The sequence below is a fragment of the Oryx dammah genome, unplaced genomic scaffold (assembly GCF_014754425.2).
Source record: "Oryx dammah isolate SB20612 unplaced genomic scaffold, SCBI_Odam_1.1 HiC_scaffold_29, whole genome shotgun sequence".
Lineage (NCBI taxonomy): Eukaryota > Metazoa > Chordata > Mammalia > Artiodactyla > Bovidae > Oryx > Oryx dammah.
This window is the reverse complement of record NW_024070213.1, coordinates 32,030,749-32,054,580: the sequence shown is the minus strand read 5'-3', so window position 1 is coordinate 32,054,580 and position 23,832 is coordinate 32,030,749.

Here is a 23,832-nt window from a genome sequence, read left to right as displayed (position 1 = left end):
CTTCTCCAACACCACAGTTCAAAAGCATCAATTATTCGGTGCTCAGCCTTCTTCACAGTCCAACTGTCACATCCATACATGACCACAGGAAAAACCATAGCCTTGACTAGATGGACCTTAGTCGGCAGAGTAATGTCTCTGCTTTTGAATATGCTATCTAGGTTGATCATAACTTTTCTTCCAAGGAGTAAGCGTCTTTTAATTTCATGGCTGCAGTCACCATCTGCAGTGATTTTGCAGCCCCAAAAAATAAAGTCTGACACTGTTTCCACTGTTTCCCCATCTATTTCCCATGAAGTGATGGGGCCAGATGCCATGATCTTCATTTTCTGAATGTTGAGCTTTAAGCCAACTTTTTTGCTCTCCTCTTTCACTTTCATCAAGAGGCTTTTGAGTTCGTCTTCACTTTCTGCCATAAGGGTGGTGTCATATGCATATCTGAGGTTATTGATATTTCTCCTGGCAATCTTGCTTCCAGCTTGTGTTTCTTCCAGGCCAGCGTTTCTCATGATGTACTCTGCATATAAGTTAAATAAGCAGGGTGACAATATACAGCCTTGACTCACTCCTTTTCCTATTTGGAACCAGTCTGTTGTTCCATGTCCAGTTCTAACCGTTGCTTCCTGACCTGCATACAGATTCCTCAAGAGGCAGATCAGGTGGTCTGGTATTCCCATCTCTCAGAATTCCCCACAGTTTATTGTGATCCACACAGTCAAAGGCTTTGGCATAGTCATAAAGCAGAAATAGATGTTTTTCTGGAACTCTCTTGCTTTTTCCATGATGCAGCGGATGTTGGCATTAGGTCCCCATTTTTACTCAGAGCAGAAGTCAAAACCTTTACACTTGCCATCAAGCCCTAGGATATCGGTAACCACCACCTTTTACACTTCTGACCTCATTTTCTGCTGTGTTCCCTTTTACTCAATCTGTTCCAACACAGGTGGCATTTTTGCTAATCCATGAACACTCTAGGCATGTGCTAGCCTTAGGGCTTTGCACTGCATGTTGTACTATCTAAAATGCCCTTCTTTTAAAATATTTTATCCTCCCTCATTTTCTTTAAGTCTTTGCTCAAATGCCACCTCAGTGAGACCTCCTACCTTACATTATTCTCTCACCCTACATTATTCCTCCTCTCACCTGTAGTACCAGTCCACCTTATATTGCTGTTTGTTTTCCTCTATTGCACTATGTAACTTTTACTTACAATATTTTAAAACTTGTTTTTTTATATTCCTCCTCTAGAACAGCTCTGGTGGCTCAGATGGAAAAGAATCTGCCTGCAATGCAGGAAACCAGGGTTTGTTTCCAGGGTCAGGAAGATCCCATGGAGAAGAGACTGGCAACCCACTCTAGTATTCTTGCCTGGAGAATTCCATGGACAGTAGAGCCTGGCAGGCTACTGTCTACAGCATTGCAAAGAGTCAGACACGACTGAGTGAATAACACTTTCACTTTCTAGAACATAAGCTCCACCAAAGCCACAATTTTTCATCTCTTTTGTTCAGCAATTGCCCTGAAAGATGCCTGTCACATCTGTTCAGTTCAGTTGCTCAGTTGTGTCCGACTCTTTGCATCCCCATGGACTGCAGCATGCCAGGCATCCCTGTCTATCACCAACTTCTAGAGCCTACTCAAACTCATGGCCATCGTGTCAGTGATGCCATCCAACCATCTCATCATCTGTCGTCCCCTTCTCCTGCCTCCAATCTTTCCAGCATCAGGGTCTTTTGAGATGAGTCAGTTCTTTGCATCAGGTGGCCAAAGTATTGGAGTTTCAGCTTCAGCATCAGTCCTTCCAGTGAATATTCAGGACTGATTTCCTTTAGGATGGACTGATTTTATCTCCTTGCAATCCAAGGGACACTCAAGAGTCTTCTCCAACACCACAGTTCAAAACCATCAATTCTTCAGCATTCAGCTTTCTTTATAATCCAACTCTCACAACCATACATGACTATTGGAAAACCATACCTTTGACTAGATAGACTTTTGTTGGTAAAGTAATGCTGTCTAGCAAAATATGCTGTCTAGGTTGTGGCTCAGATGGTAAAGCCTCTGTCTACAATGCGGGAGACCCGGGTTTGAGCCCTGGGTTGGGAAGATCCCCTGGAGAAGGAAATAGCAATCCACTCCAGTACTATTGCCTAGAAAATCCCATGGACAGAGGAGCCTGGCAGGCTGCAGTCTATGGGGTCACAAAGAGTTGGACACTACTGAGTGACTTCACTTCACTTCACTTCACTTCAGGTTGATCATAGCTTTTCTCCCAAGGAGAAAGCATCTTTTCATTTCATGGTTGCAGTCACCATCTTCAGGGATTTTGGAGCCCACCAAAAATAAAGTCTCTCACTGTTTCCATTGTTTCTCTATCTATTTCTTTTGAAGTGATGGGACCAGATGCCATGATCTTCGTTTTCTGAATGTTGAGTTTTAAACCAATTTTTTCACTCTCCTCTTTCACTTTCATCAAGAGGCTCTTTAGTTCTTCACTTTCTGCCATAAAGGTGGTGTCATCTGCATATCTGAAGTTATTGATATTTCTCCCAGCAATCTTGATTTCAGTTTGTGATTCTTCCAGCCTGGCATCTCTCATGATGTACTCTGCATATAAGTTAAATAAGCAGGGTGATAGTATATAGCCCTGATGTACTCCTTTCCCAATTTGGAGCCAGTCTGTTGTTCCGTATCCAGTTCTAATTGTTACTTCTTGACCTGCATATAGATTTCTCAGGAGGCAGGTCAGGTGATCTGTCCATCTCTTGAAGAATTTTCCATAGTTTGTTGTGATCCACACAATCAAATTCTTTGGCATAGTCAATAAAGCAGAAGTAGATGTTTTTCTGGAATTCTATTCCTTTTTCAATGATCCAACAGATGTTGTCAGTTTGATCTCTGGTTCCTCTGCTTTTTGAAAATCCAGCTTGAACATCTGGAAGTTCATGGTTCAGGTACTGTTGAAAGCTGACTTAGAGAATTTTGAGCATTACTTTGCTAGGGTGTGAGATGAGTGCAATTGTGTGTAGTTTGAACATTCTTTGGCATTGCCTTTCTTTGGGATTGGAATGAAAACTGACCTTTTCCAGTCCTGTGGCCACGGATGAGTTTTCCAAATTTACTGGCATATTAAGAGCAGCACTTTCACAACATCATCTTTTCGGATTTGAAATAGCTCAACTGGAATTCCATCACCTCCACTTGCTTTGTTTGTAGTGGGCTTCCTAAGGCCCACTTGACTTCACATTCCAGGATGTCTGGCTGTATGAGTGATCACACCATCATGGTTATCTGGGTTATGAAGATCTTGTTTAGTTCTTCTATGTATTCTTGCCACCTCTTAATATCTTCTGCCTCTGTTAGGTCTATTCCATTTCTGTCCTTTATTGTGCCCATCTTTGTATGAAATTTTCCCTTGGTATCTCTAATTTCACGTAGTAGGTGATTAATTTATTTATATCTTGTAGTCTAAATAAGTGAATTGAATATAAGATATAAACAGATGTTAATTAAACAACACCAAGCTTGAGACATGAAACATTGTTAACACTTTGAAGCCCTCCACGTACTCTTTACACTCACTTTCCTCTCTATTTCCAGGACATGAACACAAGCAGAGTTTTGTATTGATCATTTCCTTGAACATCTTCATAGTGTACTACTACATATATAGACATGTCTAGATAAGATGCATCCTTTATTTTGCACGCATTTTAAATTGAAAACATGTATCTTACTTCCTCTTCTGCTCAATATTGTGTGTTTCATCTGTGTTGATATTAGTGGTGGAGTTTATTCATATTTTTTAATACTATATTTTTCTACTAAATGAATTCATTACAATGTTTAAAAGTCTTAGGTATTTGACTTATTTTTTTGTGTTTTGTACATATCTGTTGGTACATATATGCAGTAAGAATTTTTCTAGATTATTTCACAAGGAATGGGATTGGCTGGTCCAAGATTTTCCTGTAAGCTATAAAACAGATTCATTATCTTTTCATTAAGAGAATAGTATTGAGAGATCTGCCTTTTTCTGGTTTGAAGTTTAGTTTTCCTGCCATATATGGATGAAATGTTCTAGCAAGAGTTTACATCCTGATATTGACAAATAACCTCATTCCTGTTTCCCATTCTGTTACCTGATCAGATTCATTTTGGTTGAGCTTATTTTCCTTTAAATCTAGCAATGCATTATCAATGTTGTTTATTGACTCTTATCCAGGATTTCTACATGTTTTAAATAGAGTGTTTTTTCAGGATACCTTGTCTGCCATATTGTAAGAAGCAGCAGGAAGCTTAAACGTTCATACCTAATTTAAAAACTGTCACATATTGGTACTTTTGGTGTTGTTATTTAGGATAGAGTAAATGTTATATAATAACAACTGTGTTTTGGAATATTAACTTGACAATAGCAGCTGGCGTCAAGGAGCTATTGATAATGAAAGGTGACTTTTTATATACCTAGTACTATAGAAGAAATGATCAGATCATCTGAGTAAAAGAAGGATGTTTTATTAAATGGTGTTGTGACAAACAGACAACCATTTGTATAAAGATAAAATTGGATGTATGCCTCACACTATACACAAAAATAAACTCTGAATGCATAGGAGATCTAAATATAAAATATTAAAACCATACAAGCTTTTCTTGTATTATTTTCTAGTAGGTGAATTTCTTTAGAACCTGATGAGAGAAGAAAAAGCTCTCTAACTATGACTCAAAATCCAGTTATTCTGTAATTAAATATTGGTAAATTTAAATATATAAAAATATTTTTTGAATGGCAAAAATCATCATAGGCAAATTCAAAAGGCAAATTCAGAAGACAAATTGGTAGAAAACATTTGTAATGTGTGTCACAAATTGAAGGCTAATATTTCTAATATATAATGAGCTCTTTACAAATTGAGAAAATGGAAAATTTTTAAAGAATGATATAAATTTGGGCTTCCCTGGTGGCTCAGATGATAAAAAACTGCCTGCAATGCAGGAGACCTAGGTTCGATCTCTGGGTTGGGAAGATCCCCTGGAGAATGGCAACTCACTCCAGTATTCTTGCCTGGAGAATTCCATGGACAGAGGAACCTGGTGGGCTACAGTCCATGGGGTCACAAAGAGTCGGACATGACTGAGTGACTAACACTTTCAAACACAAGAATGATTTTCAATTTTACTCACAATAAGAGAAATTCAAATGAAAGCCATTAAGATGCAAGTTTTACGTGTTACTTTAGCAAAAATTCAAAAGTTTAGCTCATACTCTGTTGTTGAGTTTGTGAAAAAACAGATACTCCAGTATATTACTGGTGGAAATGCCTACAGAACAAAATCCCATAATATCTATTATCTAATAAAACTACATTTGCACTTACTTTTGTCCAGCAAACCTTAGGTATTCATCTAGATACTAATGTATCTCCGATTAATGGAAATGAAAAATATGCAAGATATTCAGTGCACTACTATAGCAACACTGTTGTTCATTGTTCAGTGGACAAGCCTTCTCTGACTCTTCAAGACCCCAAGTTCTTGAAGCACACCAGGATTCCCTGTCCCTCACCATTTCCCAGAGTTTGTCGGACACTACTGAGCGACTGAACTGAACTGAACTGAACTGTACAAGCTCCTGTCCATTGAGTTGGTAACAACATTGCCTTATATTTAATTGCAAATTTTCAGAAACAGTCCTGTGTATGAAAGACTAACTTCTCCTGTGTTTCTTTTTCAGTTTCACATTGCTACAACCATCCTCACACTTCTGACACCCCATGAGGTGTTTTCTTCCCCAACACCAAGTAAATCTGAGACACTAGCTGGGTGTCCTAAAATTTAACTCAGTTCTGACACTTGTCTTGACAGCTCCCATAGGTTAAAGGCTCAGCCCCTTGAGGTTCCCTCCTACCTACTTCAGAGGCCCATCACTAGTCCAGGTTGTTACTCATGATTCTGATTATGAGCTATAAATTGGAGGATCCCAAGATCTATTTGGCAGGTTCCATTACTTTGCCAGAGCCAGAGCTAACAGAACTCAGGAAAATAGCTTACTTACTGTTTAGTGTCAGTTGCTCAGTCATATCCAACTCTTTGTGACTCCATGGACAGTACCCCAAAAGGCTCCTCTGTCCATGGTATTCTCCAGGCAAGAATACTGGAGTGGGCAGCCATTCCTTTCTACAGGGGATCTTCCTGAACCACCAGTTTATTATAAAAGGATGTGATAAGGACACAGACAAACATTCAGATGGAAGAGATACACAGAGAAAGTTATATTGGAAAGGGTAAGAAAGCCCCATGCCCCACCTGAGGTGCATCTCTCTCCCAGAAAATCCAAGTCCTCACCAACTTGAAGCTCTCTAACCACCACACATTTGGGGGCGTTTTATGGAGGTTTCTTCAGGCCACCATATTGATCATTAACTCCGTTTCTAGCTTCTACCCTCTCCCTGGATAATGATAGATGGAGATGAAAAGTCCAAGCTTCAATCATGGCTTGGTCTTTCTGGTGACCAGCACCTATCCAAGAACCCACAGTTCAGTTCAGTTCAGTAAGTTAAGTCTCTCAGTCGTGTCCGACTCTTTGCGACCCCATGAATCACAGCACGCCAGACCTCTCCGTCCATCACTATCTCCCGGAGTTCACTCAGACTCACGTCCATCAAGTCAGTGATGCCATCCAGCCATCTCATCCTCTGTTGTCCCCTTCTCCTCCTGCCCCCAATCCCTCCCAGCATAGAGTCTTTTCCAATGAGTCAACTCTTCGCATGAGGTGGCCAAAGTACTGGAGTTTCAGCTTCAGCATCAGTCCTTCCAAAGAAATCCCAGGGCTGATCTCCTGCGGAATGGACTGGTTGGATCTCCTTGCAGTCCAAGGGACTCTCAAGAGTCTTCTTCAACACCACAATTCAAAAGCATCAATTCTTCGGCGCTCAGGTTTCTTCACAGTCCAACTCTCACAACTATACATGACCACTAGAAAAGCTATAGCCTGGACTAGACGGACCTTAGTCGGCAAAGTAATGTCTCTGTTTTTGAATATGCTATCTAAGTTGGTCATAACTTTTCTTCCAAGGAGTAAGCTCTTTTAATTTCATGGCTGCAGTCACCATCTGCATTGATTTTGGAGTCCAATAAAATAAAGTCTAACACTGTTTCCACTGTTTCCCCATCTTATTTCCCATGAAGTGATGGGACCAGATGATCTTCATTTTCTGAATGTTGAGCTTTAAGCCAACTTTTTCACTCTCCTCTTTCACTTTCATCAAGAGGCTTTTTAGTTCCTCTTCACTTTCTGCCATAAGGGTGGTGTCATCTGCATATCTGAGGTTATTGATATTTCTCCCAGCAATCTTGATTCCAGCTTGTGTTTCTTCCAGTCCAGTGTTTCTCATGATGTAGATTCACCTAATTAGAACAAAAGACACTGCTACCATTCAGGACATCCCAAAGGATTTAGGAATTGTATGTCAGGAACCAGGGTTTAAGATCAGATGTTTCAGCAAAATATGTTCCTAGTCCTTGTATCACTGAGGGGAATATAAGAGCTTTAGTAGCTCTGCACCAGGAACCAGGTATAGAGACCAATATATATTTTCTATTACCTCACAAACCCAAATTCCCATATACAGGACATTGGTTGCATAAACTATGGTACATCTGCCTAATGATATAGAATGAGAAATCTCTAGAATTGATATGTAGTGATTCCCAGGATCTATATTTCAAGTTAGAATATCAACATGTGATATCATATTTCAGTATGTGCAAGCTGGACCATAAAGAAAGCTGCGTGCTGAAGAATTGATGCTTTGGAATTGTGGTGCTGGAGATATTTTGAGAAGCCCTTGGACTGCAAGGAGATCAAACCAGTCAATCCTAAAGGAAATCAACCCTGAATATCCACTGGAAAGACTGATGCTGAAGCTGAAGCTCCGATACTTTGGCCACCTGATGAGAAGTGCCAATTCATTGGAAAATACTCTGATGCTGGGAAAGATTGAAGGCAGGAGAAGAAGGGGACAACAGAGGGTGAGATGGCTGGGTGGCATCACTGACTCAATGGACTTGAGTTTGAACTATCACCAGGAGATGGTGAAGGACAGGGAAGCCTTGCATGCTGCAGTCCATGTGGTTGCAAAGAGTTGGGGACAGCTGAGTTACTGAAGAAAATGGGGAAAACCACTAGACCATTCAGGTATGACCTAAATGAAATTCCTTATGACTATACAGTGGAAATGAGACATAGATTTAAGGGACTAGATCTGATAGAGCGCCTGATGAACTATGGATGGAAGTTCGTGATATTGTACAGGAGACAGGAATCAAGACAATCCCCAAGAAAAAGAAATGCAAAAAAGCAAAATGGCTGTCTGAGGAGGCCTTACAAATAGTTGTGAAAAGAGAAGTGAAAAGCAAAGGAGAAGAGGAAAGATATAAGCACCTGAATGCAGAGTTCCAAAGAATAGCAAGGAGAGATAAGAAAGCCTTCCTCAGTGATCAGTGCAAAGAAATAGAGGGAAACAATCGAATGTGAAAGACTAGAGATCTCGTCAAGAAAATTAGAGATACCAAGGGAACATTTCATGCAAAGATGGGCTCAATAAAGGACAGAAATTGTATGGACCTAACAGAAGCAGAAGATATTAAGAAGAGGTGGCAAGAATACACAAAAAAACTGTACAAAAAAGATCTTTACTACCAAGATAATCACAATGGTATGATCACTCACACTCAACTAGAGCCAGACATCCTGGAATGTGAAGTCAAGAGGGCCTTAGAAAGCATCACTATGAACAAAGCTAGTGGAGGTGATGGAATTCCAGTTGAGCTATTTTAAATTTGAAAAGATGATGCTGTGAAAGTGGTGCACTCAATATGCCAGCATATTTGGAAAATTCAGCAGTGGTCACAGGACTGGAAAAGGTCAGTTTCCATTCCAATCCCTAAGAAAGGCAATGCCAAAGAATGCTCAAACTACTGCACAATTGCACTCATCTCACATGCTTACAAGGTAATGCTCAAAATTCTCCAAGACAGGCTTCAATAGTACTTGAACCATTAACTTCCAGATGTTCAAGCTGGTTTTACAAAAGGCAGAGGAACCAGAGATCAAACTGCCAACATTTTTGGATCATCAAAAAAGCAAGAGAGTTTCAGAAAAACATCTATTTCTGCTTTATTCACTATGCCAAAGCCTTTGACTGTGTGCATCACAATAAACTGTGGAAAATTCTGAAAGAGATGGGAATACCAGACCACCTGACCTGCCTCTTGAGAAATCTGTATGCAGGTCAGGAAGCAACAGTTAGAACTGGACATGGAACAGCGTGGTTCCAAATAGGAAAAGGAGTTCATCAAGGCTGTATATTGTCACTCTGATTATTTAACTTATATGCAGAGTACATCATGAGGAATGCTGGGCTGGATGAGGCACAAGCTGCAATCAAGATTGCCGGGAGAAATATCAATAACCTCAGATATGCAGATGACACCACCCTTTTGGCAGAAAGTGAAGAAGAACTAAAGAGCCTCTTGATGAAAGTGAAAGAGGAGAGTGAAAAAGTTGGCTTAAAGCTCAACATTCAGAAAACGAAGATCATGGTATCCGGTCCCATCACTTCATGGCAAATAGATGGGGAAACAGTCGAAACAGTTGCTGACTTTATTTTGGGGGGCTCCAAAATTACTGCACATGGTGATTGCAGCCATGAAATTAAAAGACACTTACTCCTTGGAAGGAAAGTTATGACCAACTTAGACAGCATATTAAAAAGCAGAGACATTACTTTGTCAATATAGGTCCATCTAGTCAAGGGTATGGCTTTTCCAGTGGTCATGTATGGATGTGAAATTTAGACTATAAAGAAAACTGAGCACCAAAGAATTGATGCTTTTGAACTGTGGTGTTGGAGAAGACTCTTGAGATTCCCTTGGTCTGCAAGGAGATCCAACCAGTCCATCCTGAAGGAGATCAGTCCGGAATCTTCATTGGAAGGACTAATGCTGAAGCTGAAACTCCAATACTGTGGCCACCTGATGCAAACAGCTGACTCCTTTGAGAAGACCCTGATTCTGGGAAAGATTGAGGGCAGGAGGAGAAGGGGACGACAGAGGATGAGATGGTTGGATGGTATCATTGACTCAATGAACATGGGTTTGGGTAGATTCCCACAGTTGGTGATGGATAGGGAGGCCTGGGGTGCTGTGGTTCATGGGGTTGCAAAGAGTTGGACATGACTGAGCAACTGAACCGACCTGAACTGAGCTACTGAACAACAATAACGCTTCCTACTGTGTGAAAAAGAAAGGGAAATAAGATTGTGTTTTTGCATTGTGTATGCATAATGCTTCTCATTACAAAAAAGAAACATGAGAAGACAGTAAAGACAAAATGAAAACTAAGGAAACTGATTATCCACAAGGATTAGATGGGACAGAGGAGGGAGCATTACTTTTCTGGGATTACTCTTTTATATCATTTTACCATTTGAAAGTATATTAATTCTGTACAGATTTAAAAGTTTAAATCAACCAGGAGATTTCAAATCTTCAAAAATGAATACAAATAGGAACAAATGAATCTAACTATATATAAAGTGGACAAAGGTAAACAGGGTGGAGATAATCAAAGAATTTACCCAAGCAATTTTTGAACAAAGTATTTTGATATCTTCACATTGAGACACAAATAACTACTCAACCAAACCCTTTAACTTTACTTAGTAAAGTTTGAAAGTGTTAGTCACTAGGTCATGTCCTATTCTTTGCAAGCCCATGGAGTTTAGCCCACCAGGCTCCTCTGTCCATGGAATTCTCCAGACAAGAATACTGGGGTGAGTTGCCATTTCCTTCTCCAGGGGATCTTCCTAACCCAGGGATTGAACCCGGGTTTCCTGAATTGCAGGAAGATTCTTTACTCTCTGAGCCACCAGGGAAGACACTTACTTAGTAGGATAGTTGTAATTAGTGGTTATGCTGTAACAATTTTGAAATTAATTTCTATGAGTTGTGGGATTCAGAAAATGAGTGCATGTGTGTGTGTGCTCAGTTGTGTCCAGCTCTTTGTCATCCCGTGGACTGTAGCCCACCAGGCTCCCCTGTCCATGGAGTTTTCCAGGCAAGAATACTGGAGGGGGTTGCCACTTCCTTCTCCAGGGTATTTCCTGAACCAGGGATTGAACTTGCATCTCTTGTGTCTCCAACGAGTAAATATATTAATATTTTTTGCAACCAGGGTTCTCACTACTGGTGAAAAGAGAAACTAATAAGAAACTGGTGAATGCAAGGAAGAGTTCTGTTTTCCAGTGCTGCATTTGGAATTATGGTTAATAACATGAACCTACAGCATACATTCATGACACATATCACATGTTTATGTCTCATGAGCTATATGTAACTCATGGTATATGTGTATGTATGTGTGCAAATCACTATATACATTTTTTAGTTTTGGCAGCAATGATTTTCTGCAGCAGTGAACTCATTTAGCACCCAACTCTTGGTTTCTAAATGCCCTTCCTCACTGAAGAGAAGAAGGGCACCTTATAGAAATGATTAGTCACAGAGCTAAGTAAAAGAAAAGACAAATAATGCTAAGATAATGCCATGAACAGAGGAGCCTGGCAGGCTACAGTCCATAGGGTCACACAGAGTCAGATATGATTGAAGTGATTTAATATGTGTGCACGCAAACACACACACACACACACACAAAGGAAATCAACACTAAATATTCATTGAAAGGACTAATGTTGGCGTTGAAACATGTATAATATCATATGTGAAATGAATCGCCAGTCCAGGTTCGATGCAGGATACAGGATGCTCGGGGCTGGTGCACTGGGATGACCCAGAGGGATGGTATGGGGAGGGAGGTGGGAAGGGGATTCAGGATGGGGAAGACATGTACACCCTTGGCGGATTCATGTTGATGTATGGCAAAACGAATGCAATATTGTAAAGTAATTAGCCTCTAATTAAAATAAATAAATTTATATTAGAAAGTAAAAAAAAATAAGTAAACACACCCATTTAAAGTTAAAAAAGAAAAAAAGCTGAAACTTCAATACTTTGGCCACTTGATGCAAAGAGTCAACTCATTGGAAAAAACCCTGATGATGGGAAAGATTGAAGGCAAAAGGAGAAGGAGGCAACAGAGGATGGGATGTTTAGATAACATCACCGACTCAATTGACATGAATTTGAGCAAACCTCGGAGACAGTGAAGGACAGGGGAGCCTAGTGTGCTACAGTCCATGGGGTCACAAAGAGTTGGACACAACTTAGCCGCTGAACAACAACAACATACTAAAAGGACACAGGAGCCAGCTTGACGAAGTTGGTACTAGATTATCACACACTGAATTTGTAACAACAACAACAACCAAACTAATAAAAGCAGGAAAGAGGGAGAAATATGATTGGAAAAAAATTATGATAGAAAGTCAACCAATACTTGTTGGAATAACAGATTTGAGAAATCACTATTTAAAATCATAGAATAATTGACTTGAGGAGAAATCACCAGTGAATGCTGAAAAAATGGGAGGATGGTTTTGGAGGAACAGGATATTTTTAAACAGTCTCAAGTTTTTTCAGCTATAATTTATTAATTACAAAAGTGAAAAATATACCTTTATGGTAGAAAAATTTGATGGGTGCCAGTTGATCAGATTTAATATCAACAATAATGTCCCAACAATAATGGGACAAAGTGACCAGTTGTGACTTCTGTGGGGAAGCTTGAGAGGCACAATATAGATCATGTAGAATTTCTTCCCCAAATACATAGTCTAAATCTAATCATGAACAGTCAGATAAACCCAAATTGTGTGACATTTTATAGAAAGTCACTGTCACAAAAGAGAAAGAGAGGAAACAATGCTTGTGAAAGAACTACTGGTATATGTAGAAATTCAGACCTGTCTTAAGACAGATGATTAATTCAATCTTGGATAAATTTTAATTATTATTACTATTTTGGCTGTACCACTCTACTTGCAGGATTGAGGTTTCCTAACCAGAGATTGAACCTGGGGCCACAGCCGTGAAAGCACCAAGCCCTAGCCGCTGGGCCCCCAGGAACCTCCTAGATAAATTTACTTTAAATGGACTCAGCTTTACAGAAACTGTAATGAAAATTTGCATTCAAATCCTCAAGTTACTTTACTTATGAATACTTTAGCTTTCTTATCTATAAAATGGGCATAATAATAGTACTGATTCTGCAAGTGCTGTAAGGATTAGATGAGTGAAAAATATCTAAGAAAAATAGCAGTGGCATAGTGTATGTATTCAACAAGTCATATCATTAAATAATAAAATAATTTATTGTCTAAATTAGAATACTTTTGAGAGTGAAAGAGAGCAACATGAATAATTAGGTCAGGATAGCAGGTGTGAATAAGTGCTCTTCTAGGTAAGCCAGAAGGTGAGGTGTACTGGTCAGGGTCTCCCATAGGATATATATATATGTATGTATATAGGGAGGTTCATTATAGGAATTGGATCCTGAAACTAAGGAGGCCAAGAAGTCCCATGTTCTGCTGCCTACAAGCTAGGGAACCAGGAAAGTTGGTGGTGTGATTTAGTAAGTCCAAAGACCCAAGAACCAGGGAGCCAATGGGATAAGTCTCAATCCTAGTCCAAAGGTTCAAGAATTAGGGCGTCAGTGGCGTAAGTTCCCATCTGAGTCAGATGGTCTGGGAACCAGGAGCACTATGGTATAGGGGAAGGAAAAGATGGATGTCCCAACTCAAACAGAGAGTGAATTTGCCCTTTTTCTGTCTTTTGTTCTATTCAGATCCTCAACAGACTGGATGATGCCCATTCACATCAGTGAGGGTGAGCTTCTTTACTCAGTCTACAGATTCAAAATTCTAATCTCTTCTGGACGCATACTCACAGACACACCCTGAAATCATGTTTTAAGAGTTACCTGGGCATCCTCTAGCTTAGTCAAATTGACATATAGAATGAACCACCACATCTGGCCACCTCAGCCATTATTACTATGCTCCTCAAAGCAATTATTCTGTCTAATTAATGAGAATTTATGATTTTATTTTATCTTGTTGAATATAAAAGGAAATATATACTGTCCTTTTATTTTGGGTAGAAAAACTGAGTGACAGAAGTTTGGATTGATTTCCCACAGTCACATGTCTAGAAAAGGCTTAACTGGAGTTGAGAGACTGTCTCTGATTTCAAGATCCCTACTCTTCACAAATATTCTATATATTCATCCCACTCACTCATAATATTTTTTTTTTCAGCCATGTTACACAGCTTGTGGGATCTTAGTTCCCTTACCAGGTATGGAAACTGGACCCTTGGCAGTTAAATCAAAGCATCTTAACCAATGGACTGCCAGAGAATTCCCAATCCATAATCTTTCATTATACTGATGCATGAAGTCACTGATGGCTTCCGCACTTCAGACCATCCACTTTTTCTAGCCTTAAGACTTATTCTTGGTGTACAAGAATATGAGTGTTTTTCATAAATATTTAATCTTTGCTTCCTTCTGTCTATAGTACCTGATGTCTAGTAACTAGTCTAGTAAATAATAATACCTGATTTAGCACAAGAGTTATATGTCGTGGTCTTTTTCAAAACCACTATTTTAAGGAGGCAGTGTAACATAGAGGCTCTTGGTCAGACAGCCTGGAGGAAAGTCTTCATTACACACTTATTGCCCATCTGACACCATCTCAGTCCTTAAGTAAGCATGTGTTCAGATTTGAGGAGATAAGGGAAGATGGCCGGCCTAACGAGGGTCAAGTTCCGGGTTTAGCATTCTCATCAATTAAACCGTCGTTATTTCTGAATATACCTACTTAGTGGAGCAAACTGCAAGTCTTCACAGAAATTCTAGAAACTCTTCCTCTCTTCCCCTTAAGGTTTAGGTCTTCCATAACCAAATGCCTCCGTCGCATTATTGTTCCCTTTCTCTCCTTTCCTCATCTATCTCTTTAAAAACCTATTTGAAAAAGTCCATTTGTCCTTCTGCACCCTATTTCCTCCCACCAGATCCCTCATATTCTGTCATTCGTGCTTCCACTCTGAATAACCCATCAAACACTGAAATAATGGGTGGTTTAACTAATATCCTATAATGCAGGACCCATTAGGGCAATACAAAATAATATTATGAGATTTTATTAGCTCATATTAGTAAACACAGATTGCATTAAAAGCTGTTCCTGTTTTATTTTTGAAATGCTTGGATAGGCTAGACTAATATAAAATATCCAAATTATGCTGTTCTTAAACTATAAAGTTGAGTTCCCCACTGAGCAGGTTATGTTAAATCTTTTCCTGTTTCTTTATTCTTATGAAGGATAAGGAGATGGTGACTACAGGGTTTCTCTTTGTTCACCTTGCCTGCTGCAGAGGAAAGAGTTTAAGAGCACTTCCCAGGAAACTATTTCTGACCTCCTGTCCCTTGCTTTCCACCAAATACCAGTAACAACATCAAATGCCACTTCTTAACATTAAAAATGAGATATTATCTAACATTAGAGTCTACATAGCACAAGGTAAAGGGGCTTTTTGGCAGATAGCCAGGTAATTAGCTCAGTGCAGACCAAACAAGACCATTCGATGCCTCCTTGCAAAGTCTGGGCTATGCTTCTAAAGTCTCTCATCCTTGCTGTAGGAAAACTTGTCAAAGGATGAATTTCATATTTTCACTTTAACTATTCCTCTTTTGAATTTTTATCACCCCCTACAACTATACCAGCTCTTTCATTTACAAAGCCATTATCACACCAAGGTGAAGGCTATATAGGTTTAAAAAAACTCACTCAAAATAATAGTGCCAATCTATGTTTTCCTATACTAATAATTTTGGGAATGAGAGTAGAGTGACACCAAATGACCATTTCTGAAGTCTAATAGGCAATATGCTTCTATTAAGCAAGGAAGAGCCTCATGCATAAATCTAACTGAAATATTACAATTTTTACTTTGTCAGTGATGGATTTGTAATGTCTGTAACCAGAGTATGGAATATTTCAAAGGTTTTTTGCTTAAACTATCATGCTTATCTTAAGTAATACCCATAGGTTATAGATCACAGAAAAACATTTGAACCAGTGGCTGGCTACTTTTTGAGCACAACCAGAATTATTTTTATCGGAAGCATCAATTAATCAATAGAGTAGAAAGGAATCACCTACTGAAAATACACAAGCCATACACAAAATTCTCTAGTGGGTGTCTCTTCCATTCTGACATCCATTTAGCTTGTCCTTTTGCTATGCTAATCCTTTGGAACTACTGCCTTACCTCTCTCTTTAGCAATACATTTCCCAGAAAAATTCTTATAGTTATTGCCTCTATATTGAGTGTGTGTGTGCTCAGTTGTCGCTGACTCTTTGTGACCCCAGGGACTGCAGGCAGCTAGGCTTCACTGTCCATGGGATTTCCCAGGCAAATTACTGGAGTGGTTAGCAATTTCCTTCTCCAGAGGATCTTCCCAACCCAGGGATCAAACTCACATCTCCTGCATTGGTAGATGGAGTCTTTACCACTGAGCAACCTGAGAAGCCATTCATTAGCCACAATTCATCTTTAACTAATTTTGACTAACCCCGTTTCCCCTTTGAACTACTTTCTTCTCCCTTTTGCTTTGCTTTTTCTGGCATAGAAAACTTGTTTCTCTTCTGTCCCCTCTGTGTATCTTCCTCTTTTCCACATTGTGATTTTACAGTAACTTCTCACTCTTTCATTGGGAAAAACTAAATTTGAGTATGAGTATAAGAAAACCAATCCCTATCATCTTTTGGAAAGTTACATCACACGATCAAACACCCCTCTGACTAGCATACCTTTTGCGTCTATATTGTTTAAGCTAAACAGAATAAAGGTAATCCAAAAGATTGGAAAAGACTATTGAGCAATTCAGTCTGAAAAATCCCTTTATCTTCAAATAGAAAAAGTTGTATTATATTTCTACAATATGCATGAAGCTTTATAAGCATAGCCCCAACTTTTCCTAAAGTAAGAGTAAGCAGTGGAAAGAGACCACCTGCACAGTTTAAAAGGGCAATGAAGAGGCATGAAAATAATCATTGATATTGTTGTTGTTTAGTTACTAAGTTGTGTATGACTCTTTTGCTACCCTATGGACTGTAGCCCATTAGGCTCCTTTGTCAATGGAATTTCCCAGCTAAGAATGCTGGAGTTGGGTTGCCAATTCCTTCTCCAGGGTTTTTTTCCAACGCAGGGATCAAACTCGCATCTCCTGCTTGGCAGGCATATTCTTTACCACTGAGCCACAAGGGAAGCACCAATCATTGATATATACACCACTGATTTAATAATGTGAAATGAAAGTCCTGATTTTTTTTAAAAAATGACATCCTTGGGTAGCTTTTGGTGTGATGATAGACTAGTGGGCTTGCGAGAGCATGGGTTTGATCCAATGTGTTTCTTATGTTCCTGAGAACTTCAATATTCCATTGAAAGTAAATTGTAACTGTTTTTCTCCTAAATTCTATCTGTGCAAGGACTTCCCTGCTGGCTCAAACAAGCAATCTCCCTTCAATGCAGGAGGGCCATGTCTACCTCCTCCAGTACTCTTGCCTGGAGAATCCCATGAAGAGAGGACCCTGGGGACTCAGTACATGGGGTCGCAAAGAGTTGGACATGACTGACTGACTAACACCCTCAATTTTTCACGTGAATGTAAGCAGCTTTTAGTAGAAGAAAGTTTTTTTCAGGAAAGAGTTGTCTATAGGAGGCACCCCTTTGTCTTCTCACTAACCTTAGGGACTCCTCCCAAGCGTTACTCAACTCTAGCCAAAGCACACCTTTCAAATCTTTTGATCACACAATATCTTGCCTAACCTGTTGATACTTTCTGTAGATAAAAGAAGTAGAAATGAAGAATAAGTGATGAACAGCTGACCAGATCTCTTCCCTAGCTTCTCCTTCAGTAATCTCTCAAACAAACTGTGTGGATAAGATAGCATCTAAAGAAAGATCATAAGCAGTCAATAAACGTACACACAGTGGAGGATGGTGATGGCTCTGACCTCCCACCCCAATGATGAGCTGAGACTGTTGTTTACTTGCCAAATCATGTCCAACTCTTTGTGACCTCATAAACTGCAACATGCCAAGCTTCCCTGTTCCCCACTGTCTCCCGTATTTTGCCCAAGTTCATGTCCACTGAATCGGTGATGCATTCCAACCATCTCATTCTCTGTTGGCCCCTTCTCCTCCTGCCCTCAGTCTTTCCCAGCATCAGGGTTTTTTGCAATGAGTCAGCTCTTTGCATCAGGTGGCCAAAGGATTGGAGCTTCAGCTTCAGCATCAGTCCTTCCAATGAATATTCAGGATTGTTTTCCTTTAGGACTTACAGATTTGATCTCCTTGCAGTCCAAGGGACTCTCAAGAGCCTTCTCCAGCACCACAGTTCTAAAGCATCAATTCTTCAGCGCTTTGCTTTGTTTATAGTCCAACTCTCACATCCTGAGGTTACTTCTCTTTTTCGTTTTACAAGCTTTCATGACTTAGCCGAGTTTTTGGAGGTAGTTTCTAGAGGATGTGGAGTCCACCACCTTTCCAGATTGCTGGCATTCTGATTAAAGTCACCCTTTCTTTCTGCCAATATCTGTCCATATTGATTTTGTAAGCAGTGACCAGTGGGATCTGATTCGGTAACATGAATAACTGGGGGAGGAAGCTTTAGATTTTATAACACTTTTACTTATCTACATGTTTTACCATTGTTTAAAATTATTTTAAAGACCTTGTATGTATTTTTTTTGTTAGAAGAGGAAAAAAACTAAGAAAGCGGTTGGATATAGTAATTGACTGAGGATTGACATGTTCCTAAAAAATATTTTAGTTGAAATTTGCTGATCTTACTGCTCAGTGATCATGCCTTCCCACAGAACTGTATTTTAATAGCTAATAACTGACCCCTCTCGGGGTGCTCATACCACTAGGGGTATAAATGACAAGCTCTCACTTTGCTGCAGTTGATCACATTGCCCCAAACTGTGTTTCATTTTATGGGAACATGCAAACCTGTGTGAGTGGAATGCTTTTGATTCTGCAGCCTGTGGATTGGGACAGTCAACCCCCAATCAGGCAATTTATGAAAACATGGTCATTCCTCATCTTGAAATCTTTCATTTACAGGTTTTTAGAAACACATGAGATTTTTTTTTTTCCTTTCTGGAACTTTAATCATAAATGGACAATCTTTTTTTTTTTTTGAAAAGGCAGTTAGAACACAGTACTTGCTAAAGCTCCTTGAATCTTCTTTAAAAAATATTCTTTCTTAAATTTATTTATTTTTGGCCAATCTGTCCATAGCATATGGAATCTTAGTTCCCCGACCAGGGGTCAGACCCATATACCCTGCAATGGAAGCAGAGTCTTTAATTCCTGGGCTGTCAGAGAAGTTGCAAGCCCCTTGAGTCTTGAACAGCTAAATGGAAACAAAAAGTTACATCTCTATGGGAAAAAGCTTGTGTTCAACAATGAGCCATAGACAATAGAATTGTGTCTTTTTTTCTTGTTTTTTTTTTTTTTCTGTAATATTTTCCTTGAACTATTCACTTATAATTTTAATTGAAGGCATTCTCTCTCAGAGCTGAGGTTGTTGCAAATGAATCAGAGCAGCTTAACTTGTCAAAACATTTAGAGATCTGGATGAAATAATTAAAAATTGCATGGAAGATTAGTACATGAGCAAATGCCAAACAATGTCACAGAGAGATATTATGATCAAGAAGTAGGCAAAATAAAGGCTTAATGTGTCAACAAAATCCTGTCATTGATGGTATGATTCCAGAAAAGGAAAATGCTATACGGACACAAAAAGACAATATTATCATGAGAATATATGTCAGACCAAGAATTGTTAATGTAAGCCATAGAAAGTTATTGGCAGAATATTAATTGACTAAAGATACGGGAGTTTAACAGGGTAGGGATTTCATGACTGATCTGCACTTAATCTTTTCCCTGATGAATGTGACTGACTTCTCTCTCTCTCCAACCGTGAGCTCTGCCCCTAATATTTGGCATATAAACTGGCCCTTCACGTAGGCCATGATATGGACAATTCCATCCCACTGTTCTTAAAGAAGTCACATATCAACTCCCCACGGTATCCAGGGCATCAACAAAAGGAATTAACTCTCAGATTTATTTTTAATTTATAAATGTCTTCCCAGTTAATGACTCTATTCCTTAGATTTGTTGCTGTATTTCATTCACTAAGTTGTGTCTGACTCTTTGCGACTCTATGGACTGCAGCATGTCAAGCTTCCCTGTCCACATTTATGTCCATTGAGTCAATGATGCCATCCAGCCATCTCATCCTCTGTCGCCCACTTTTCCTCCTGCCCTCAATCTTTCCCAGCATCTAGGTCCTTCCATCCACTGGAGAAGGAAATGGCAAACCACTTCAGCATTCTTCCCAGAGAGCCCCATGAACAGTATGAAAAGGCTCCTCATATTGGCCCTCATTTAATCTCATTCTGCCCAATAATAGAGATAATCAACAGCTATCTCTGCTATCAACATTTTAAATTCTTTTATTCAAATTAAAAAATAAACCAAAACTCAAAAATAAATGAAACAACTAAGACTAGAAAGTTCATGAAGACAATTCTATAACATTGTGAATCCTTGTATCTCAGGAAGATAAACCAGCTACAGACAGTTCAAAGTGATTCGGTCAAAATAAATCTTGAATCTCAAGACAGCAGATACATCATTTTGACCTTGAGGTATTTTTTAGTTGTATTTTTCAATTACCATCACAGTTGCAGAACTGAGAATGAAGGCAAAGATCCTGATCCTTTAAACTTCTTGCACTGCCTTAATCTTAGTTATCTATAAGAGATTATTGAAAATTAATCCCCCCATTCATGATTCAGATATTTTTCATTGCTACTATCTGGAAAGGATGCTTTTGAAGTAGAAACAGGCTAAGAGGTCTGCTTTCAGTTAAGATTAGAATGTCAACCTCTGAACTCTCTCTAAAATACATTCCTTGAAATAATGATCCAACTTCCTCATAAAAATACAATGATGCTTTGAAATACATATTCTATACCCTAACTTGGCATAATGACCCCCATGTATACAGGGGATTGCAAATTTTTCAGGCAACCAACATTTCACCTAAAAATGTCAAACTATTTATGGATAATTTCAGCTAACATAAAGAAACAATAAATTATGTAGTGAACAACTTTGTTAACATTAGGCTTGACACCTGACCTAGGGGTGTAGTACTTGAAAGCCCTCTGCAGTGTTGTTCAATGCTATCCCTCCAAGAAAACCACAATTCTGAATTTTGCATTATCAGAATGTCACTCCTATTATTTTGTCTCTGCTATTCCTAAATCATGAGTGAAGTAGTTTTGCATGATTTCAATGTTTATATAAATGGTCTCACACTGCATATACTCTATTGTACATTTTAGGCACTTGATTTTTTTTCCTATTTATATTTTCCAATATTTGATTTCCACAATGTATTTAATCAGTCTACTCATGGTGGATTTGAGTTGTTGCTAGATTTTTTTGCTGTTTCACACAGTAGTGCATTCTTGTACATGCTTTCTGGTGTGCATCTGTAAGAGTTTCTTTAATACGTAAAATCAACAGTGACATTCTGTGCCTTTCTCAGTTTGACTTACAAATATTGAATTGTTTTCAAAATTGCACTAATTTGTATTTCTACCAAGAGGATATAGATGTTTCAGATTCTTCAAATCTTTACCAAAGCTTTCCTTTATCAGAATTTTTATTTTTTGGTTTATTTGGTAGGTGGGAAATGTTTTCTGATTGTTATTTTAAATTGTATTTCTAAGATTATTCATACGGTTAAGTACTTTTCATGTTTTCATTTTGATTTGTTTGTCAAAGTATAGTTTACAATATAGTAAAATACATTCTCTTCTGGTTTCTTATGATTTTAATGGTGATTTGGGTTTTCTCATTTATAATATCACAGTCTTTTCCCCTTTTGAGTTGCCCTATTCCCTATGGAGTTATCTATACTTTTCTTAAAGTTTTATAGGTGTTCTTCTTAAATTTGGAAAATTTTAGTAGTCTACCTTAAAGAAGGTCTCCTCTAAGTTCTTATAAAGTTTTTAGCTTTGTCTTTCATATTTAATTCTGCTCAGTTTGGAATTGGTGGGTGTATATGGTGTGAGGTATGGACTCTTCAGGTTCTTTTCCATTGTGAATAGACAGCTACCCAAAAATGTATATTGAAAATACCATTCTTCCTCAACAAGTCTACAGTGTCATATTAAATTTGTTTATAATTATCTGGTTCTGTTTTCCAGCTCTGTGTTGTTTCTTGGTGAACTTAATCTCCATTCTAATACCACAGTGACTTAACTGTTTATTACTTCAATATAAGCTTTGGTATATGAAAAGGAAAGAGTACGCCTGACTCTTAAGGAGTGCCACCAAAAACATTGTTGGGATTTTGATGGACTTGCAATGAATCTTTATCTCCTTTAATCTTTTAAAATATTTTTCAGCAAAATTTAGAAATATTTCCATGAAGATTATTCTGATATAACACAGTACATCAATCTAAAATTATGTTCTTAAGAACAACAAAAATCTTGCTCTTATTGCTAATGGTCAGGGTTTTAGGAGTGATGGGGAAGGGAGGATTTGAGCAGATGGGAGATAGAAATAGCCCTGTACCTTTCTTCACGATGTCTCAATGCCTCTGCGTGTGGTCCCTCCACAAGGGCCAGTTGGTGGAACACCTCACAGCAAGGTGATTGAGCCCAACAGCATTCTAAGAGGTGGAAAGTGGAAGTGTCAATTTCTTTAAGACCTATATTTGGAGAATGGCACAGTGTCATTTCCACTTGATTCTATTGGTCAAACAGTGACAAAAATCAGATTCATGGAGACATTTATAAATCCCACTGCACTGTGGGAGAACTGTCAAAGAATACTGAGACTGTGTTTTAAAACTATACAACTTTTGTGCAATTGATTATGAGGAATGTTCTATTTTTAATGCTATTGCAAATGGCGTCTCTTTTCAGGATTACATTTTCTAGCGGTTAGTTGCTGATTGATAGAAATATGAATTAATTTTTTATCTGATAATGTTGGTAAACTCTCTATGAATTATCCTCATGTATCTTTTGATATTTTTAGATTTTTATGCACAAACTCATATGATCCCTATATAACAACAGTTTTATTTCTGTCTTTTTAAACATGTTTTCTTTTTTCTTTTTTTTTCTTTTTTACTATTATTGCCTTATTGCACTGCCTAGACCTCTAGCACAGTGTTAACAGAATTGAGAAAAGTAAGAATTTCTAAATTCAAAAGAATAATTTCATCTTTTTGCAATAAATTGTGATGATTGCTACATGTTTTTGTAGATGTTCTTTTCCAGGTTAAAGAATTATTTACTATTTTTAGTTTACTAAGATTAAAAAAATAACACAATAGATGTTGAATTATATTTGATTTTTCTTTTTATCTTTTGAGATGATCATGATTTTCTCCTTGATCTAGTGAATTTTTAATGTTAAATCACTTTTGTATTCCCAGGATATGACCAGTTTGGTCATGAGGTAATACTTTTTATACATTGGTCTATTATATTTGCTAATATATTTTAACACTTTTCCTCTTAATTATATGACAGTCAGAGCCATATTTTTTTTCATATTGTCTTAGTCTGTATTTGTTATCAAGGTTATGTTCGGTTTCTCAGATGAGATGGGGATTAATTATGCTTTTCTCCTATAATGCAGTGTAATTTACAGTGTAGATTAGAATAATTTGCTCCTTGGCTGTTTGGT